Raw genomic sequence first — 20,760 nt, 5'->3', positions numbered from 1 at the left:
AGCGTGCTAGGTTACCTCCAGCAGGAAAAATTCCAGACATCAGAGAGAACTAGTGGAAATTATTCCTCCTCTCCCTCAAAAAAGGAGAAAAGAAAGCAAAAAGGATCCCTGAAACATTGCTGAGTGCATAAAAGAGAGCAGAAGGAAGATCAGAAAGTGGCAAAGGCAAACAGATCAGATTTGAAGCTAACATGTGGAATTTATATATATATATATATATATATATATATATATATATATATATATATGAATGAAATCTATCTTGCTCAGCTTTGTGTGTGTGAAACGATGCAAAATGAAGATTCTCCATTTCAAGTGCAAGCCTTTTTTCTTTTAAAAAAGAGAACATCTGACTAGAGAGCAGTTTAAAATCTAAAAAGGCTTTTTACACACGTTAACGCTTTTGCTCCTCACAGATTCAGGGATATAGATGCTTTTCTTACTTACAGAGAAGATTGAGATTTGCTCAAAGTAACATTAAGGAGAAGGATAGACACCTTCAGCCTCCTGACTCCTGTAGCACTTATATTCTAGCTCATTTACTGCTGATTTTCCATTGGTTCTCTCAGTTCCTACTTCCTACACTCAAGACCTGGAGCTCTAGCCCAGAAAATCCCCTCTGCTTTGGTGCCCTGCAAGAGAAGGCCACTGGGAGGCAGTATGGTGTAGCACTACAAGCCCAGATCCGGCCACTTTCTAGCCTTGGACAAATTGTTTTCCTGCTCTGGGGTTAATTTTCTTCACCCAAGAATTGAAGACATTGGACCAAATGATTTCTGAAGCCCCTTCCTGTTCTAAATTTACTTCAATTCAGTTTAGTTTCAACTAAAAAACCATTTATTGTCCATTGTGCGCTAGAGATTAGGGATGAAGAGGATGAAAATGACCGTATATGGTGCAACAGATGATCACAGCATCTCATCATTACCCCCATCCTAGTCTGAACCATTATGCATCATATGCAAAACGATGGAGGTTATCCCCCTTTCCCTCATTTGGTTACAAAGGGTTTGGGGCTCTGATTTCCCAAGCTTAGGGAAAGTGTGAAAATTGTGTCCAGCAAACCAGATCAACGCCTCAGTGGTAATTTATAGCTCTACATGGTAGGGATCTGACAGATGAAGGGGCTCAGCCATAACAACATGGTCAGTATGTGTTACAGACAAGTTCTGTCTTCAGGAGTCCAAACCTGGCTTTTATCCAATACTGTCATAATGTTCTCACTCTCACAGTAATAGGTAAAAGAGCAGAGAGAAGTTCTGTCTCATGGGCACTGGTGATTTCAGTCATGCCTTACTCTTCTTCATCCTATTTGGGGTTTTCTTGGCAAAGATACCAAAGTTTTTGCCATTTCCTTCTCCAGCTCATTGTTCAGATGAGGAAACTGAGGCAAGCAAGGGGAAGTGACTTGACCAAGGTCACAGAGATAGTGTCTGAGGCTAGATTTAAACTTAAGTCTTCCTGATTTTAAGACCGGTGCTCCATACACTGCACTCATCCAGCTAGTTCATGAACATCTTCTTAAAAATCTCCCTCGGGTGATCATCCTCTGTATCTCCTTCCTTTCACAGCCAGCTCCTAGCTAAGATGTCATCCCTCCTTGCCTTCACTTCCTCGCCTCTTACTCACTCCTCAACAGCATCTCCAAGGTAAACATGTCTATTGAGAAACTGAATGGTCTTTTCCCCCCTCCTCATCCTCCTGAAACGGCTGCATTTGACTCTGTTGATGACTTTCTGCTCTTGGATACATTTTTATCACTAGAATTTCATGCCAGTCAGAGTCTCTCTTGGTTCTCCTACCTCTTTGCTCCCTCTCAGACTCCTTTGCTGGATCAGGTATTTCCCAAGGGTTTTGTCCTGGGTCCTTTTCTTCCCAGTCACTCCATTCCATGCCTTCTCTAATTATACCATTATTTCCCTCTTCTCTTTACTGATAACTTGATTCTGTCTCTGAGTCCTTCAGCTCTGGAAGGTAAGCTTTGTTTTTCCAGGGACAAGAGATAAATAACATTTCCTGCCCCCTGAACATCCCTTGGCACCTGAGCCTCCTCCCCACTCATAAATAGTTTTTCAGTACTCCTTAATATGTTGATTTCTTCCATTAGAATGTAAACTTCCGGAGGGTCAGCTTATATTTAAGTCCTACTTGCTTATATTTGTATTCCTGGCAGTTAACACAGTGCCTAACATATAGTAAGTGCTTAATAAATGCACTTTTTTTCCCATGTACTCTCTACATCTTCTCAGTGACCTGTGGGTTTAATTATCATCTGTAAAGATAGGTATACAACCCCAGTCTTGTTCTTAAATTTCACTCCTGTACCACCAGCTATCTCCTGGCTGTCCCTCAGACATCTTAAATTTGAAATATCCAAAACCGAACTCATCATCTTTCTCCCTCCCCTTGACCTCTTGCATGTGTCTTTATTTCTCTCAGAGGCTTAAGTCTGTTCCCTAACTCCCAGATTCATAACTTCAGCATTATCCTCAACGTTTTGCTCTCCCTCGCTTCATTTATCTAATCAGCTATCAAATCTTGCTTTTTCTTTCTCCACATCTCTCAGATCTGACCCCTTTTCTCTATTCAAAACTCCCCAGGGTCTTATGATTTCTTACCCAGAATATTCCAATGCCCCCCCTAATTGGACTCCCTGCTTTATACCTCTCTGCTGTGGTCCATCATTCTCACTGCTGCTAAAAATGACCCTCCCAATGAGCAGACGTGACTCCTCTCAATAAACTAGACTAAAATTCTCAAAAAAAAGTTTATCAGAAATCTAGAAAGAAACCAAGATAAACACTGAAACATGGAAAACCACCAAGTATGTGGATATATCTATAGATGGAGAGGAGGTAGGTGAGTAATCTAGTATGGAGATTTCTTTTATTCCTTGCACCTGTGGTTTCATTTGTATATTGAGTACCCAAGGAGGAAATGTCATGTACTGAGACAGATTGTCATCTCTTCTTCACTTTAGAGTACTATCAGAGAGTTGCTTTGAGAAGCTAAATTATTTCTTTAAAATCACAAAATCACTTTGAATTAGAGACAAAATTCGAACGCAGGTCTTTCTTCACATCTATCTACTACTGCTTTCATGGCATGTGGACATATTGTAGTACTATTGCATCAATAGAAGGGAAAATCAGTGGAATTCATAATTTCCTTGTCAGATCCATGTGAACCGATGCAAGACAAAGAAAAGAGTGTATACAATATAAATACAATCATGGAAAGCTGGGTAGTACAGTAGATAGAGTTCTGAGCCTGCTATCAGGAACACCCTCAGTCTAAATCTAGCCACCTTCATTTACCACCTGGATGACCCTGTACAAATCAGTCAACCCCATTTGCCTCAGTTTACTCATATGTAAAACAAGATGGAGAAGGAAATGGCAAACCACTCGAGTGTCTTTTGACATTTGGGGTTCATAAAGAATCATCCACAACTGATATGACTGAACAACAACAAAAGAGAGGAGAGAGATTTATTTATTTTAATATCACTTTCTTTGAATCCTAGCCTCCTCATATCCTGTATGACTTCAGTCCTGTAGGAGTTCCTACATATGTTTAACTCAGATGCAATCAAGATAATCAGATAAAACTGGGTAGGTGTAATAAGTTTATATTAAAATATAGTTTCATGCTGTTCTGTGTGGGCTTCTCCCAGAAATGGGGATCAATAGCTCTTCTTTAATGAGATCTTCACTCCATCTCTCCCCTGATGACCTCAGTACTCAGCACAGTATCACCTCCTACTCATCAAGTCAGGGGAGAAAGTGGATGCCTTTCACCAGGAGATGGAAACATCTCCAAATGAAGGCCCCTGAAATTTCAAGCAGCAATGAATTAGGCCCCTGGGGGTTGGAGAACTCAGAATATTACCTTATAAAGCTGTTTCCCAAATGTCTTTGTCTTCTGGAATGCCTAGATACCCATTTATACCTGTTCCCTTCAATACTAAAGACTCCCTTGGGCTCCTGGGAGTTTTAACATCTTGTTGGCTAGTCAATAAATTGCTTCTCAAAACTTGGCTAACTTTGTCAGTCCAGCAGCAGTCTGGGCTGTCTTTGAAGGTAGTTCTTGGGGATTCTTGAAACTGTTAGAGTTTACTTTGTAGGGAACAAGGGACATAACTAAAGTAAATTGAAAGGAAAAAACAAAGGAGATTCATATGGAAGATGCTCAAAACATTGGATCAGCTTTGGAAATTGACATTATCTCCATCTAAAAACATTAAGTCTCCATATTAATTTGTGTACACTTAAGACTATGTAGTCAAGAACTAGATTGTGATGAACTTTTTGTAGTTTTCTTGGTATGGCATGCTTTTATATTACAATTATTCCCAAATATCTCCATTACCATGAGCTCTCCTTAATTACAAAACCAGTTATGTCAAACCACTGGCTGTCACTTCATCTAACGGTATATAGTCTGCTACACACCCAGAGTCCTTCACTCCCAATTTATTCCCAGTCTTACACACACACACACACACACACACACACACACACACACACGTTGCTATGAATATTTGGGGACATACTGGACCTTTCTCTTTGTTAGTTTTCTCCCTCCTTCCTTCTCTCTCTCTCCTTCTCTCTCTCTCTCTCTCTCTCATTCTCTGTCTCTATCTCTGTGTCTGTCTCTCTCTGTCTTTTTCTTTGTCTTTGTCTGTCTGTCACTGTCTCTCTGTCTCTGTCTCTCTTTCTTTGTCTTTTTCTTTTCTGTCTTTCCCCTCTCTCTTACTGTCTCTCTTCCTTTCTCTGTGTTTAACTCTGTCTTTCTCTTTGTCTGATTCTCTGTCTCTCTATCTCTATCTCTCTGTCTGTGTCTCTGTCTCTCTCTATCTATCTACCTATCTCTCTTTCTCTCTCTAAAAAATATTTGCTGATCTCATCCCTGTGCTTCCCACACCACTTCAATCACATTAACTAGATAAAGTGTTTAGAACCCAACGGGCATCTTTAAAAGGCCCTGCAGGTTGTGGCTGACCCTGGGACTGAGGAATGCTTTGATTCCAGACATATGTAAGCAAATCAAAGTTCCCAGGATACCAAATCCTAGTTTATCTTTGCTCCCAAGATATTCGTTTCTTCTTTATCTTGAAAAGGCAATAGGAGCTTCCCAGGATGATTCAGCGATGCTGTGGGAGGTAACAGAGAGAGTAGCTGAACTAGACTCCCACCATCCCCATTCCATTCTTTTTTCCCTTTATTCTCCCTGCCACCGGGGCCTGAGTTTGTTTAAGCCCCAAGTCCTGATTATTGCCCAGGTGATTACATCCTTCCCCTTTAAACACTTATTGTGTACTTTTCCAATGCACTTTTCAAGTAATAGTCACTAAACATAGGACAGAGTGGGAAAGTACATGTTCAACATATATTGGATGACTTGCCTTCTAGGGGAGGAGGTGAGGGAAGGAAGGGAGAAAACTTTGGGACACAAGGTTTTGCAAGGGTCAGTGTGAAAATTATCCATGCATATGTTTTGAAATTAAAAAGCTTTAATTTAAAAAATGTCTATTTTACACCTAAACCTAGCAATCCAAAGAATGGATTTACCTTGTATACCTAGTATTACCTTGGAGGCTAACAGTTGTTGGCTTGTATATGGCTGACTTTATTTGGGGGCCGAGTCTTGTGAGATCAGCCTGAGAGTTTGGCTCCCAGACTCTGTGATAACTAAAATATTGTCAGTTCTTCCTTCTCAGGGAAAGCTCTGATAGAGAGTGCCAGGTTTTATTAGGGAGGTACTGTCTGGTCGCTGCTTCTCAGCTGAAATGACTCACAGATGACCCTGAAAAAATCAAGCCCAGAAGTCGAAGAGCAGGGAGTAACTTGGTGACCGTGAGACCAGGGAAACTCAGTGGGGCAGAGCCAATGTGACGGAGGGGTTTGCCATTTCCTTTCCTAGTTCATTTTACAGATGGAGAAACTGAGGTAAACTGGGTTAAGTGACTTGCCTAGGGTCACACAGCTAGTAAGTATCTGAAGCCAGATTTGAACTCAGGAGGATAAGTTTTCCTTAATTCAGCTCAGTACTCTGCTTTGTAGCACCAACAATGCAAGCAAGCAACAAAAAGTGAAAATACTCTGTGGCGATCCACATTCAGTTCCCACAGTCCTCTCTGGATGCAGATGGCTCTCTCCATCACGAGATCATTGGAAGTGGCCTGAATCACCCCATTGTTGAAAAGAGCTATGTCCAAAATGGACATTCTTTATCCCGGATACTTAACTGACAAAGTTAGTCATTTCTTTTATCTTCTGTTTAATACCTTATATTCATCCAGTGCCCTCAAAACCTATTTTGGTGGATTCAAAGAAGCCAGAGGGATTTTATGAAGCCGTCTTAACTCAAGATCTTCTCTGAATTGGCAATGGGGGAATCCAATAAAGAAGTGTTAAATGAAGGAGGCACATTCGTTGTTCTCCACTCTTTTGATCTCTCCTATGCCTTATTTAATAATACCCACCTTCTGTCAACATCAACAAAAATAAAACATGAAAAAAGTCCTTCGTTTTTGTACTGTGCTCTAACCATCCCTGAATCTCCCAGTCTCCCTGCACAATAAACCAGGAAATAAAAATAGCAATATCACACTAGACTTTGCCCTGACTTTAACCCTTCTCCAACTTAATTTCCTCATCTATAAAATGAGAATAACATAATTGAGAGACATAACTCATGGACTTATTATACGCATTGAATGATGAATATAAAAAATGCTTTCAAAACCTTGGTGTTACATAATGTCAACTATTGCTATTTCTATCATCATCAATGTCACCATGCCCATTGTTATCCTCATCTTCATCAATCGCTTCTTCCTCATTCTCATCCTCCTCCTCATCATCATGTAGGGCCAGCTGCAAACTAAGGAGAAAGGATAATCCTCATTCTGTTTCACTCCAGAGAATGGAACTAGTACAAATGAGTGAAGATGAAGAAGATGGATTTGGAGACGATTTTGCTTTCGGTGAGCACTGTCCCAAAGGGCAGTGATCTGACTGGAAACCTGAGTGTCTCATCTCTGGAAGTCTTCAAACAGAGGCACCTAACCATTTATTGGGGCTCTTGTAGAGGTACCTCCTTTCCAGATATGGCTCTGAATGGGTGACTCTGCCTTTCTAATTCTGATTCTATGATTCAATGCTCAAATACAACATTGAAATTAAAAGCCTTTTCACTGTAAAGTTCCAAGTGAACCAAAGCCTGATTAAGTTAAAAGAAAAGATAATTGTCCAGGAAAGACACATGGTAGCCTATATCTAGCCAACTACCTATTTCTGCATCTTTCTCCATCATTAACTCTAAGCTAAATCTTATCCCTAAGTTAGGCAACTGGGTGACACAGTCTATAGAGTACTGGGTTGGAATCAAGAAGATTCATCTTCCTGAGTTCAAATCCAACCTCAGACCTGTATCAGTTGTGTGACCTTTGGCCAGTCACTCCATCCGATTTGTCTCAGTTTCCTGATGTGTGAAATGAGTTGAGAAGGAAATAACAAACCAGTTCAGTACTTTTGTCAAAATACCCCAGTCCTAAAGAGCTGGACATAACTGAACCAACTCAACAAGTTGGAGACTTGCTCTTCCATTGCAATGTTCCTGCTTCCTCCATGCTTTTTGTGTTCTTCCTGGCCAGTTTAGGTTTAAAATTCCAAATTCTTCATGAATCCCTTTGTTTTAAGAATTTCTTTTGTAGTAGAAAAAATAAACAACCATCCCATACCTGATCTATTTTGGATTTTTTTTCTAATTTATGGAATAAAACAGGATTTCCATGACATAGTACAATAAAAAGATGGCTGTACATGAAAGTGCACACCTACTATGCACAACTTGCTATTCCTTTCAAATATATAATGTATATTTATACATACCTACACATATATATAATTATACAAATATACAATTATCATGTAACTTTAGTTTCTTCCCTCTCCCCACTCCACCCTAAAATGGCTACTATTAGACACAAATCTGTGTGTATTTGTGTATGTGAGTGTAGAATTATTTTATATATATTTCTATATAAAATATATATTTTATATATATTTCCAGTGTCAGTTTGGACACTGAATACTTTTCTAGAAGGAAATCTATTGATCCTTTGTAGGAAAATTGCAGAGATGAGCCAATCCTAAAGGCAAAGTGATTATTCCTGGACTTCTACTCTAAGTTAGAGTTATAATAAATGAGCAAAAGGCAAGCCAAGAGAATGTGATTCCTATTTTGGGGGGTTAGGCCAATAAAAATGGACATGGTGGATGCGAGACTGTAGCTGGGGCTCCTTGATAAAAGGCCCCCCCCCAAGAAGAGAAGACATGACAGCTGTCTTGAAGGATTTGAGGAGCTGTCATATAGAGAAGGAATGAGATAAGTTCTCTTTGGCAGAAGCGGGGGAAATGGGGAAGGAGTCTCAAAGAAGCCAATTTAGATTTGCTAGAAGGAAGAAATGTATGGCAATGAGACCTTCCCGAAGTGGGTTTGGCTGCCTTGGAAGGGGGTAGGGTTTTCTCAAGCAAAGGTTGCTCCACTGCTTGTCCCAATGGATTCTTTTCCAGTTACAGGTTGGGATAAATGGCCACTGAGGCCCTTCCTGATGTGGAGATTCTGTCAGTCTGTGACCTGGAAGGTCTCTTTCAACTCTAAATCTATACTCCTCTTTCAGAGTTATGTATAACCTCTTTTCCCTCAGCACCACAGGAAATATTTTTTTTCTCCTTCGCTCCATTATTAGCAATTAAATGGCTGCCTTGGGACCTCCAAGGGCCAAGATTTGAAAAACCCAGAAAAATGGTGAGTTCAAGTTTCACTGCCCCAATAAGCACACTCTAAATCCCCATGCTGGGCCCAGCCCTTATGGTAAGAGGGATACCTAAGCACTGGCCTGGGGAGGCAGCTTCTCAGCCGGCCATTAATGACTTCTCAGAGATAATAACTTCCTTAAAGAAAGTTACCCAGTGGCTGTTGGAGAAATAGGCTGAATCTAAGTTGGAGAGAGAATTATGCCCAAAAGCACCTACAAAGAAACTTCAGAAGTTATTCTGGGAAAATCAGGAGCTTTCTACTCGTAGCCCCCTTACTATTCTGTGAGAAAAGAATAAAGTTCATCAGACACCTTCACTTCTCCCTCTACTTCCTTAGAAACAAAAAGCCTGCTGTGATTTAATGCCTTTGAATCTCATTATGTCTTAAATCCTCCTCCCTACTACAAATCATTCAAAATCATTAGGACCACCTAATTCCATTTGGCTTTTGGAACATCCTTCTGGTGTTACTCTTCACTGCTTTTCCAGAGAACCTTTGCTTAAAGACTCTATTGACCTGAAAGAAGGAAGCAAAATGAGAAAAAATCAGTGAGATTTCTTGTCCATCAGATTCTCTCTTCTTCATCCCCCGCTCCATGCCTTCTACTGGTCTTCTCCAGATGTCCACAGCCCTCCTCATTCTTCCCTTCCTGCCCTCCAATCCCTACTACTGATCCCTAGTCCCCCACCCCAGGAAATAGTCTCATCTGGAAGGAGAATTAGGTTGTTTTTTTTCTGCTTGATCCCAGAAAGTAGAACATAGCTCAATGGGTGGGTATTATGGAGAGGCAGATGAAGCTTGAAATAAGGAAAACTTTCCTCACAAAACTGCTAGATTGATCACAGAGTACCTGAGAAAACTGAAGCTGAGAAAAGTCCATTGACTTGCTTATGCTCACACTTTGGAGGCAGAATTTGAACTCAAATCATCCAAGTACAGTATTTATCTACTATGGTATCTACTAGGCTTTGAGGTCTTGGCCAGCTCAGATTTTCTATTTTATCAATCATTTACACTTTAGTGTGAATTGGAAACCATGTTGTACATTTCAATCAATTCAATTTGTCATTTATTAGCTGGGTGACACTGGACAAATCCTGTGGTCCTGGGTGTTATCATTTGTTAAAAAAAAAAAAAGGGGGGGGAGAGGAATGAATTAAATGACCTTTAAAGTCATTTTAGTCTCTAAATTTATTGCTCTGATTAGAACTATCCAAAGGAGAATGGGCAATCTTCAGAAGGAGTGAGTTCCCCATCACTGGAAGCCTTCCAACAGAAACCTTTTGGAGATATTGTATAGGAGATATGATTTTCCCAGAATAACTTCTGAAGTTTCTTTGTAGGTGCTTTTGGGCATAATTCTCTCTCCAACTTAGATTCAGCCTATTTCTCCAACAGCCACTGGGTAACTTTCTTTAAGGAAGTTATTATCTCTCAGAAATCATTAATGGCAGGCTGAGAAGCTGCCTCCCCAGGCCAGTGCTTAGGTACCCCTCTTACCATAAGGGCTGGGCCCAGCATGGGGATTTAGAGTGTGCTTAGTGGGGCAGTGAAACTTGAACTCACGATTGTATCGAGCTCCAGGTTGGGGTTGGACTGATAATAATAATAATAATAATAGTGAAAATATATATAGTCATCCCTTTTTCATTCCAAAATCTTTTTTGATTATGGGTGTGGTGTCCCTACAATCTAGAAAATCTGTGTAATTTTTTTTTTGCTCTCCCTTCATACCAGAAAAGAAGTCTGAATTATTTCTTTTTCTTTTATGAACAGTTTACCATACATTATTGTAAAATTTGGGTATATTTATGGCATTAAAAATAAAATATGCTGACATTATATGACATTCTACACATATTTTATTCATTTCAGAGTTCTTTTTCTGTATCATCTGTGACTACCACAAAACTCTTCCCAAATTCCCATTTAATTTTTTATACCAACCTGAGATATATCAGAATTGTAATGGGGAAAGTCATGATGTAGAAGGGATAAGTGCAAACTTTAAAGGCCTTAACATGTATTATTTCATTTTATTTTCACAGCAGCCCTGTGAGATAGATGCTGTATTATTCCTATTTAACTGATGAGAAAACTGAAGTTGAAAAAAGTTCATTGACTTGCTTATGCTTACACTTACTTTGGAGGTAGAATTTGAACTCGTCATCCAAGGACAATGTCTATCTACTATGTGTCTACTAGACTTTGAGATCCTAGCTAGCTCAGATTTTCTATTCTATCATTCATTTATACTTTAGTGTGAATTGAAGACCATGTTTTACATTTCAAGGATATTTACATGTAAAGAGTGACCTACACTTGGATCTTTGTGCTCTGTTAAAGGAGCTTCAAGAATGAACGAGTAGGAAAATTGAGGAGTAATAGTGTCTCTGAAATCATATTATGAGATGAAAGCTTTTTCCAAACCTGTGGGATGACAGATTTACAGTTAGAGAAGACTTTAAAGGTCATTTTACTCATGTATACTTATTGTGTATCTAATTTATATTTTAATATATTTAACATCTACTGGTCATCCTGCCATCTAGGGGAGGGGGTGGGGGGGTATGAGGTGAAAAATTGGAACAAGAGGTTTGGCAATTGTTAATGCTGTAAAGTTACCCATGCATATATCCTGTAAATAAAAGGCTATTAAATTAAAAAAAAAAAAGGTCATTTTACATATGAAAAGTGTCAAACACAATGAGGTTAATTGACTTATTGGAGGTCTCACAGGAAATGACAGATTCAGGATTCAAACTCAGATCCTATAACTACAAGCTCAGTATTCCTTTCACTGTGTCATATTCTCTTCTTTACGAGGTGAAAAGAGAAGCTTCTGCCTCAGTGATTTCACAAAGACTCCCACAGGAGGAGCTGGGTGATATTCTATTTAAACTACTTCCTGCACGGCAAAAAAATTCTCTTTTTTTATTTGCAAAATTCAATTTATATACTATCTCAGTATTAATTTTTTCACGAAAAAGCTGATTACATAACATTTATGTTACAAGACATACTTATACATAGGACATTCATATAAATATGTAAATAGATCACCAATTCTGGAGTCAGGAAAACCTGAGTTCAAATTCAACCTCAGACCCTTTGTAGTTGTGTCATTCACCCCTGGACAAAACACCTAGGCCTAACTACTATGAATAAATAAATAAAAAGACTTCAGTTAAAAGCAAAGAGAAAAGGAAGAGCTTCTTACATTTCCTTGCTTTCATATCCGATTTTCTTTAGGATTATTTTGACATCTTTCAGTTCAAGTGAACAAGGCATATTTCCATGACTACTGAGACACAGTGAAGTTTAAATCATCATACAGGTTGATGTCAAAGTCATTACGATGTAATGCAATTTTAGTAAAACTTCACAAAGACTTTTGGAACGTGCTATATTTCAAAGTACTTTTTTGTAGCTTTCTTCTTCTTTTACTTTCTTCTTCTTCTTCCTCTTCTTCTTCCTCCTCCTCCTCTTCCCCCTCCTCCTTCTCTCCTTCTCTCCTCCTCCTCCTCTTCCTCCTGCTCTTCCTCCTCCTCCTCCTTCTCTTCCTCATCCTCCTTTGGGCATTCTCCAACAAGAGATAAGCCCCCTGAAGATGAGGACTGCTTTGTATCTCCAGTACCTAATAGGATCTTGTATAGAGAGGCTTTCTAAATGTTTACCAATGTGAATGGAACTTGGTTATAAATGCATTGGCTAAAGTTCCCCTCTGACACAAATACCAGAATGTATTCCTTGGTATAGACACCTGAGCATTATACCCATTTAGCTGATAAAAACCTGGAAGATTAAGTGACTCAATTCAATGTTATACAGCTAGTAAAGTTTAGGGTAGGACTCAAGCCCCTCTATTATACTTTAAGCATTTAAAGCTTATCAGTCTTCTCTTAATTGCTTTGAAATTTAAATTCTTCCTACCTTCCCCTTCTTCATTTTTACTAAATAACTAGTTCTGATTTATGCTGATTAGAATCATTGTACTTCTAATGTGGTGAGAGGCACAAGACCCTACCAAAAACTGGCTTTTCCAGTGAAAAATAAAATGAAATAAAATAAAAATTATGCCACCAGAACATCTAGAAATTCTTGAAAAATAGACCTGAGATGGACAGTTCCCAGAACTCACAGAAAACAGGTCACATTGCAATTGTCATTGTTCCAGTCATATATTGGTTGATAGCTGAAGGGTACAATTATGTGTGGGACAGTGATCCTTACCCAAATTAAAATCAGAGACTCTCAAGCTAAAAAGCAAAAAAGGATTTATTACTATCTCATGAGAAAGGGCAACTCCCAACAGACAAGGTGTCAGTAGAGTAGTGTAAAGTACAAACTGCAAAACACAAAATTATATACACCCTAAGCAGAAGCCCCTACCCCCTACACCTTTTCTCCTGGAGGTCTGGAGGTTTACATTCTAAACTAGGAAATCTACCCCCCCAAACAAAAGAATATTAGTAAATAACAAACTCTTTACCCATCGAGTACTTACATGCTAATTAAAAGTGGGGGGAATCAGAAGGGAAATATTCATCCAAGACAATGGAACACCTTCAGCTTTTTTAGCTCTAGCTCAACTTATTATTGCAAAGTCTAAAGTTACAATTAGGAAATGGGTTAAGGCTACCTTCCCAGGAGAGGTCTTCACTCAGTTTATCCCCTTCAGTTAGCAATACAGAAAACTTGGGAAAAAAACAAGTTGGAGCCTCGGTTGGTGGTGAAAAAGTAGGCACAGTTGGCAAACTGGAAAAGACAAGTAGGAAACATGTGGATGCTCATTCAGAATGCCTACAGGAAATATGGATGTGGGGGAGGGTCCCTTGAGAGCTGACACAAGCTTTAAAGAGCTTTATATTTTAATAAAGATGATTTCCCTGTGCACAATGCGAGCTAACGATGCTCAGGTACCACCAAATCCGGTGCCTGCCGGAGACATGGTCTATTTATTCAGGTGCTGCCCTGACACCTCGCAGCCCGGCATAATCTATGGACTTGGAAACAAATGTGCCCTCTGATGCTTTCTCCCAAGAATGAAATGGAGGAGCAGCAGGAAGGCCCTGGCTGTCCCATAAATGACTGCTTATTTGCAATCTGAGTAGAAATCCTTGCTCCTTCCACTCACCCTGGCCCCCCAGCCCCCCACCTGGGGCATATTTTCAAAAGATCCATGAATTCTGTTTGGGTCTGATCTATCACATGTTCACCCATGGCACTGAAAATCTCTCCTCCAGCTTCCCTCCAACTTGGGGCCAAATCAATCATTTAGCAGCATCTGGATCCACTCTAAATTGAGCGTGAAAGTCTGTATTCCTCTCCTGACACCCATGACACCGAAAGGCACCATTTCCTGAAATAAATAAGGACGGGGAGGCAAAGGGGCTGGAGGAGACTCTCTGGAGGCTTCCCCGAAGAAGAACTGCGAATGCTTAGGTCTACTCCTAGCATCTGGGGGTTCGGATCCATTCTGAGCATGAGACAAATATGAAAGTAAATATTGCAGTGGAGTCCTGCACTCCTGATGTTCCAAGGCTTCATTCTATTTGGATTTACCTTTAACTAATTATATTCAATTATTCATGTAAATGAGGTAATGTATGTATTAGTTTGGAAATCTTATGGTTGCTATATATATTTGAATTATTGCTTTTGCTATTAATAATCTTAATTAATAATTATTATGTTAATTATTAATTAATAATAAAAATAATAATTAAATAAATAAAGATTTGTTGAGCACCAAAAATACACAAAGAACTGGGCTAAGTGCTAGATTCCCAAAGGCCAGAGCAAAAGAGTCCCCATACTCAAAAAACCTATTTACTGCTTGGGGGAGGAGCGCTTCCATTCACCTGTGACTAGAAATGGGATTCCAAATCCATGGTTTCAATGGAAAAAATAGTTCTTGGATGAGGAAGCCCCCTCCCTTCCCCAGCGTAAGTCAGCTTTTTCTCCTTCTGGGATAAAGGGGAGTAAATGACTTACCCAGAACCACCCAGCCAAAATGATTCAGAGGCAGGACTTAAACCAGATTTTCCTCACTCAGAAGCCATCTCTCTATTCACTATGGCATGAAGCCTCTATCCAATCTATCAAAGCAAGTAAACACCATGAATCTGAGGCACAAGGGAGCATGGACACCTGGCAGGGGCAGGGAAGGCTTCAGGTAGAAGATGGCAACAGAGCTACCATTGTAGGAAGTTCAGGTTCTGAAAGTTTGGCAGGAGGAGGGAGTTTTCAAACTCAACATTTTATTTTTTTGTTTGTTTTTTTTTTTTTATTTTTAATGCACATTGTTTTACGAATCATGTCGGGAGAGAAAAATCAGAACTAAAGGGAAAAACCATGGGAGGGGAAAAAACAAACACAAAAAGAAGTGACCACAGCATTGTTGATTTACATTCAATCTCCTTAGTTCTTTTTCTGGATGCAGATGGCATTTTCTGTCCAAAGTTTATTGAGATTGCTCTGGATCATTGAACCACTGAGAAGAACCAAGCCTTTCAGAGTTATCATCGCCCATTGCTGCTGTTACCGTGTACAGTGAAAACTCACCAATCAGGACAGCTTGACCTATAAAGAAGGTACACTCTCACATCTCTGGGACTAAGTCATCTAATGTGACAACAATGAGTTTTGTTTGGTTTTTTTTGTTATTGCTCTTTCTCCTTTTATATAGTTATACTCATTTTGTGTATTGTTTTTGGGATTTTCCTAACTTTGCATTCTTCTATATCTTCCCCTACTTCTGTATTCATCATTTTCATCATTACTTAAAGAAGAGTAATATTCTGTTACATGATCTCAATAGTCACCTTTTCCTTAATTCAATAAATATTTATTAAGCACCAACTATATGCCAAAGCATTGTGCTAAGTGCTGGGGATATAAAAAGAGGCAAATGATAGTCCCTGCCCTCAAGAAGCTTATAATCAAAAGAGGGAGACAAAATATATACAGGATAAATAGGGACTAATTAAAAGAAGGAAAGCACTTGCATTAAGAGAGGTTAAAAAACGATTCCTGTAGAAGACGGAATTTTAGTTGGATCTTGTAGGAGATTTGAACACTTTCAGTTCTGGAATTTCTGCCCTGGAACTTCACACTTCTCGTTGTTCCCACTATTAAGGAGACCTCAGTTCTCCTTTATCAATTCTAACATTGTACCTGGATGGGGTGTGTCAATCCACTTATTCATGAATTCCCCTAACTTTCCTGTAATTTTAGACACCAAAGTTTTCCTCCCTGTCCTACCACTATCCAATCTCTTACCTTACTCTTTTGGGATATGAAGAGGCCTTTGGGATATGAGGCCTTTGAGGGCAGGGATTATCTTTGATTTTGTCTCTGTACAAGTCATTATCCAAGTTTTTGTAAGTCCCATTTCATCTCTTACGAAGACCCTGTACCCCCACACACATCTATTTCGGTGGTCTCAGCCAAATCCCCCTCACAGCCCTTGGCCAGGTCCTCTGTAGGTCTGAATCACCAGTTTTGCTCAGTTTCACCCCACAAGTACACCCCTCTATGAAGGGAAGACAGTATCAAGGAAACCATCACCTTTTGCCTCAGATTCTCTCCTCCAGATCCCTCCTTTTGGTGTATGTGCAAGTGTAGCTAGCAGCAAGGCCCTCGGGCTTTCAGGTAGCTACATTCAGACTTTAAAAAGCACAGACACAAAGGAAAAAAGGCTGGGATAGAAAATTCGCAGTCCTACACGAAGTAGCACTTGCATTTCTTCTACTATTGAATCTGTCTACACTCCAGTAGACCTAGCAGGGTTTCCCCTTCCTGAATGGCTCTGTCCAAAATGACCTCAGGTTCCCAGAATTGAATGACATCCTTCATTTCATTAGTTAAATGGATTTTGCACTTGATGCAGAACGAAGAAATCTGGGCTTGGTGCCAGAAGAGTTGGAGCCTAAATCCTACTCCCTGGATGACCTTGGAAAAGTCACAAGAGTTGGAGCCTAAATCCTACTCCCTGGATGACCTTGGAAAAGTCACTTAGTTTTTGGGGGGCGGGGGAGAGAAGATTAGTCTCCTCTTGTGAAAAAAAGAACAGGAATGACTAATCTCTGAACTACCTAATTGCAAATTGTGGTGAAGATTAAATGAAATAATACATACATCTTAGAGGCTTTGGAATCTATTCTAAAATGCTAGTTAATCTTTTATTATGATTCTAGGAACTCTGGCTTAAGTTCATTGGTCAGTTCTGAAATCTCTGACTCACCTGGAGTCAGTCAGGAAGTCACCTGATAGCATGACAAGTTGGTTGAGTGGTTGGTTGGTTTCTAATGGGGGAGATGACTTCTACCCACTTTCCTTTAGCATGATTTCTCCCTAATTCTCCCTCTTCTCCCAAACATGAGGAAAATGAATTGATGCAGATGGGCAAAAATAAAATAGAATGTGCCATGAAGCTGACATCATACAAAGACAAAGACATCTATCATAAAACAAATTATCAATTAATACATGGCAACCTGGTGAGGTGTTTCCCCAGGTCTGTAAGAAGATTTTTTCTTCTAAGAGCTTTTCTCTTTTATTGCTCATTTGATAAAAATATCAAGGATGAGTCTTTTAAATGTGCTCCAAAAAGCTTTTGCTTGCTCTCGTCTGTCTCTGTCTCTGTCTCTATCTCTGTCTGTCTCTCTCTCTCTCTGTCTCTGTCTCTCTCTCTGTCTCTCTGTCTCTCTCTCTCTGACTCTCTGTCTCTCTCTCTCTCATTCTCTCTCTCTCTCTCTCAGTCTCTCTCTAGGTCTGTCTCTCTGTCTGTCTGTCTGTCTGTCTCTCTCTGTCTCTGTCTGTCTGTCTGTCTCTCTCTCTGTCTCTGTCTCTCTCTCTCTTTCTCTCTCAGTCTCTCTCTCTCAGTCTCTCTCTCTGTCTGTCTCTCTGTCTGTCTGTCTGTCTGTCTCTCTCTGTCTCTCTCAGTCTCTCTCTTTCTCTCTCAGTCTCTCTCTCTCTTTCTCTCTTTTTCTCTCTCTCTCTCTCTCTCTTTCTCTAGATCAGGACACAAGGCTTTCACTGGTCATTCTACAATCCTCATTGAACTCATTCTCTCTCTAGTTTCTGATGGTGTCGGCCGACTCCATCTCCCTGGATATTCAGGACATTTCTTTCTAAGTGGTAAAATAGAAAACTGTTGGCAAAATTAGTTATACCAGTGAAGGAGCTCGTAAGAATTGAACTTAAATCATAATGATGTCTAACTTTTACATAGTGCTTTTCATATACTGACATCTGCACTTTACAAAGTGTTTTACATGTACATATGAGTGTGTGGATATGTCTATATGAAGAATTATTTGAGCCTCACAGCAAACTTATGAAGAGAGAGGGCCTCTAGCTGGGGCCATAGTGCATAGAGTTCTGGGCCTGGAGTTAAGACATAAGTTCAAAGCTGGCCGTGGGTACTTACTAGCTGTGTGACTTTGGACAAGTCACTTAACCCAGTTTACCTCAGTTTCCTGATCTGTAAAATGAGCTAGATAAGGAAATGGCAAACCATTCTAATATTTTGTCAAAAAGACCCCAAATGGGTCATAAAGAGTCAGACACCACTGGGGGGGGAAAGACTATTTGACAACACAATTATCTCCATTTAACAGATAAGGGAACTGAAGCTCAAATAAGTACATATGATCATACCCTTAGTAAGAGTCAGAGGCTGTACTTATTAAATCTAAGCCAAGCCCCATTCTTTCTTCCCTATGTCGTGTTGATCCGAATTCAGCGCTCCTCCCTAAGACGGTTTTGTTCTTACCTTAACCCTCCAAATAGGCTCATTCACCAGGTAGAGTCCATGTGAGCATTTTAATATGAGTGTGCTTTAGGCAGGAAGAATCAACATGAATATTTTAACAATGCTGAAATGTTCTAAATGGAGTTGCAGGTGACATTCCAACACCTGGGGGAAAGAAGAGTATAACTCTGGATCTGCTTTTCTTCCATTTAATATTTATGATCTGGGATTTTATAGAAAAGGAGAAAAAATACTCAGAAATGAATATTTAGCATCCAGACATGTACCCAATTAAAAAGCATTATCAAAAAATAGATACTATGAAAAACCAAAAGTCCATTTCATAATTCATAATCTGCTAAATACATAAAATAATAGTTGAGTTCTCTATATTTACAGAAAGTATTAAAAAACACTTGAAATTAATTTAAAAGAAATTGGTTTTAAACTAAAGTATCGATCTATTTACCCCTCAAAAAATACAATGGCTATGAGATCTCATTGATTTGCATGTTTCTTCTACCCCTATAGATCGCTACCTATCCCGTATGACTCTTGTCCATGTCTTTTGCATAAAATGAATGAGCCCAGAGGGGCCATTGGATTTGTCATGTCCCTTCTCAGTTTTCATTGACATGTCAAAGACATCAGTAGAGCACTCAGGCTCATCCAAACTACTTGACCAGGACATCTTATTAATCTGGTCGACATTTCCCTGTTGGCATTTTTAGCCTTGGTCTTCTTTGAAGTTTCTCATTCGTTATATGATACAACCTGCTCACTCTCACCATGTAAATCCATATAAAAGAATAAACCCAATGAATGTGGGACCTGAATGCAAAACAGCATGATGATAAGAACCAGGTCTGTGATTCCTCTGGCAAAGGGAATTTCCAGTTGAGGAAAGTTGCATCTTTTCTGTAACTTGTAATTCTAAATGGTTGTCTAGAACCCCAAGAGAATAAGTTACTTGCCTAGCCATGTGACTTGGCTGTATCCAAAGTTGGACTTGAACTTTGCTCTTTTCCTCTGGAAAAAAACTCATATCATGAAAAATTGAAAGATCAGATGTCTTTTGCAATGTTAGTCAAGGGAAGACTTTGTAAATGAACAAGAGATGAAGGAGACCACAAAAGATAAAACAAGATTTCAGTGCTTTTCCATTAATATCAATGCAGGAAGGATAAAAAGGAAAATTTGTTCATTGTTTAAAAAATAATCTTTACATAAAAACATTTCTGAGAAGAATCTAGTATCCAAGATATTTAAATTTAGTATAAATTTGTGAGACCAAAAGTAATTTCTCCAATAGAAAAGTGATCAAGTGGAAGCATAGGATTTCACCTTTTTTGTTTGCTTTTTCCTTATCATGGATTTTTCCCTTTTGGTCTGATTTTCTTACATGATATGACAAATATAGAAATATGTTTAAAAGATTTGCCCATTTAAAAAAAGAAACATAATCCAGAGTAATCAGGGTGATTAATAAATAGCTCTAAAAAGAAATACTAAGGAAGCTACATGATAACTTTATTATATATTTAAAAGAAATAGTGAATTGTACATAATAGATTCACACTTTCAGCTGCAGTTTTCTTTTGTTCTCGTACTATGTGATGGAAATGCTTGTCTTATTTCATAAATTAAAAAGAAAACATTTTAAATATAAAATATATACTGATACATTAAAATGTCCAGCAAAATAATTCTGAGATTTCATCACATATCCCCCAAAACTGGCAAAAATGACAAAGGACAGAAAGAACTAATGTTAAAGAAATAGTGAATTGTACATAATAGATTCACACTTTCAGCTACAATTATCTTTTGTTGTACCATGTTATGAAAATGCTTGTCTTATTTCATAAATTAAAAAGAAAACATTTTAAATATAAACTATATACTAATACATAAACATATCCAGCAAAATAATCCTGAGATTTCATCATATATCCCCCCAAATTGGCAAAAATGATAAAGGACAGAAAGAATTGATGTTTGATGAAACTATGGAAAGACTGGTATACTCTCTGAGACCTGCTTCCATCCTGCTCTAATTGGATTTCTGGCCACCCTTTCCAGGACTTTCACTCACAATGTCCTCCCCACAGCCTTGACACACAGTCATAGTAAAGAGTCCAACTATTTCTCGCTCCCATGGCTACTTGCAG

The 20,760-nt window shown here is 39.0% G+C and overlaps 1 pseudogene; it reads right to left on the bottom strand.

Moving 5' to 3' along the window:
* The window catches only part of LOC100933619, a 113,147-nt pseudogene extending 96,038 nt beyond the window's left edge, over positions 1 to 17,109 (bottom strand).
* Positions 17,110 to 20,760: the final 3,651 nt, after the last annotated feature.

Source organism: Sarcophilus harrisii, chromosome 2 (assembly GCF_902635505.1).
Source record: "Sarcophilus harrisii chromosome 2, mSarHar1.11, whole genome shotgun sequence".
NCBI lineage: Eukaryota > Metazoa > Chordata > Mammalia > Dasyuromorphia > Dasyuridae > Sarcophilus > Sarcophilus harrisii.
Note: the sequence above shows the minus strand (reverse complement) of the source record. Positions and strands in the feature narration are given on the sequence as shown.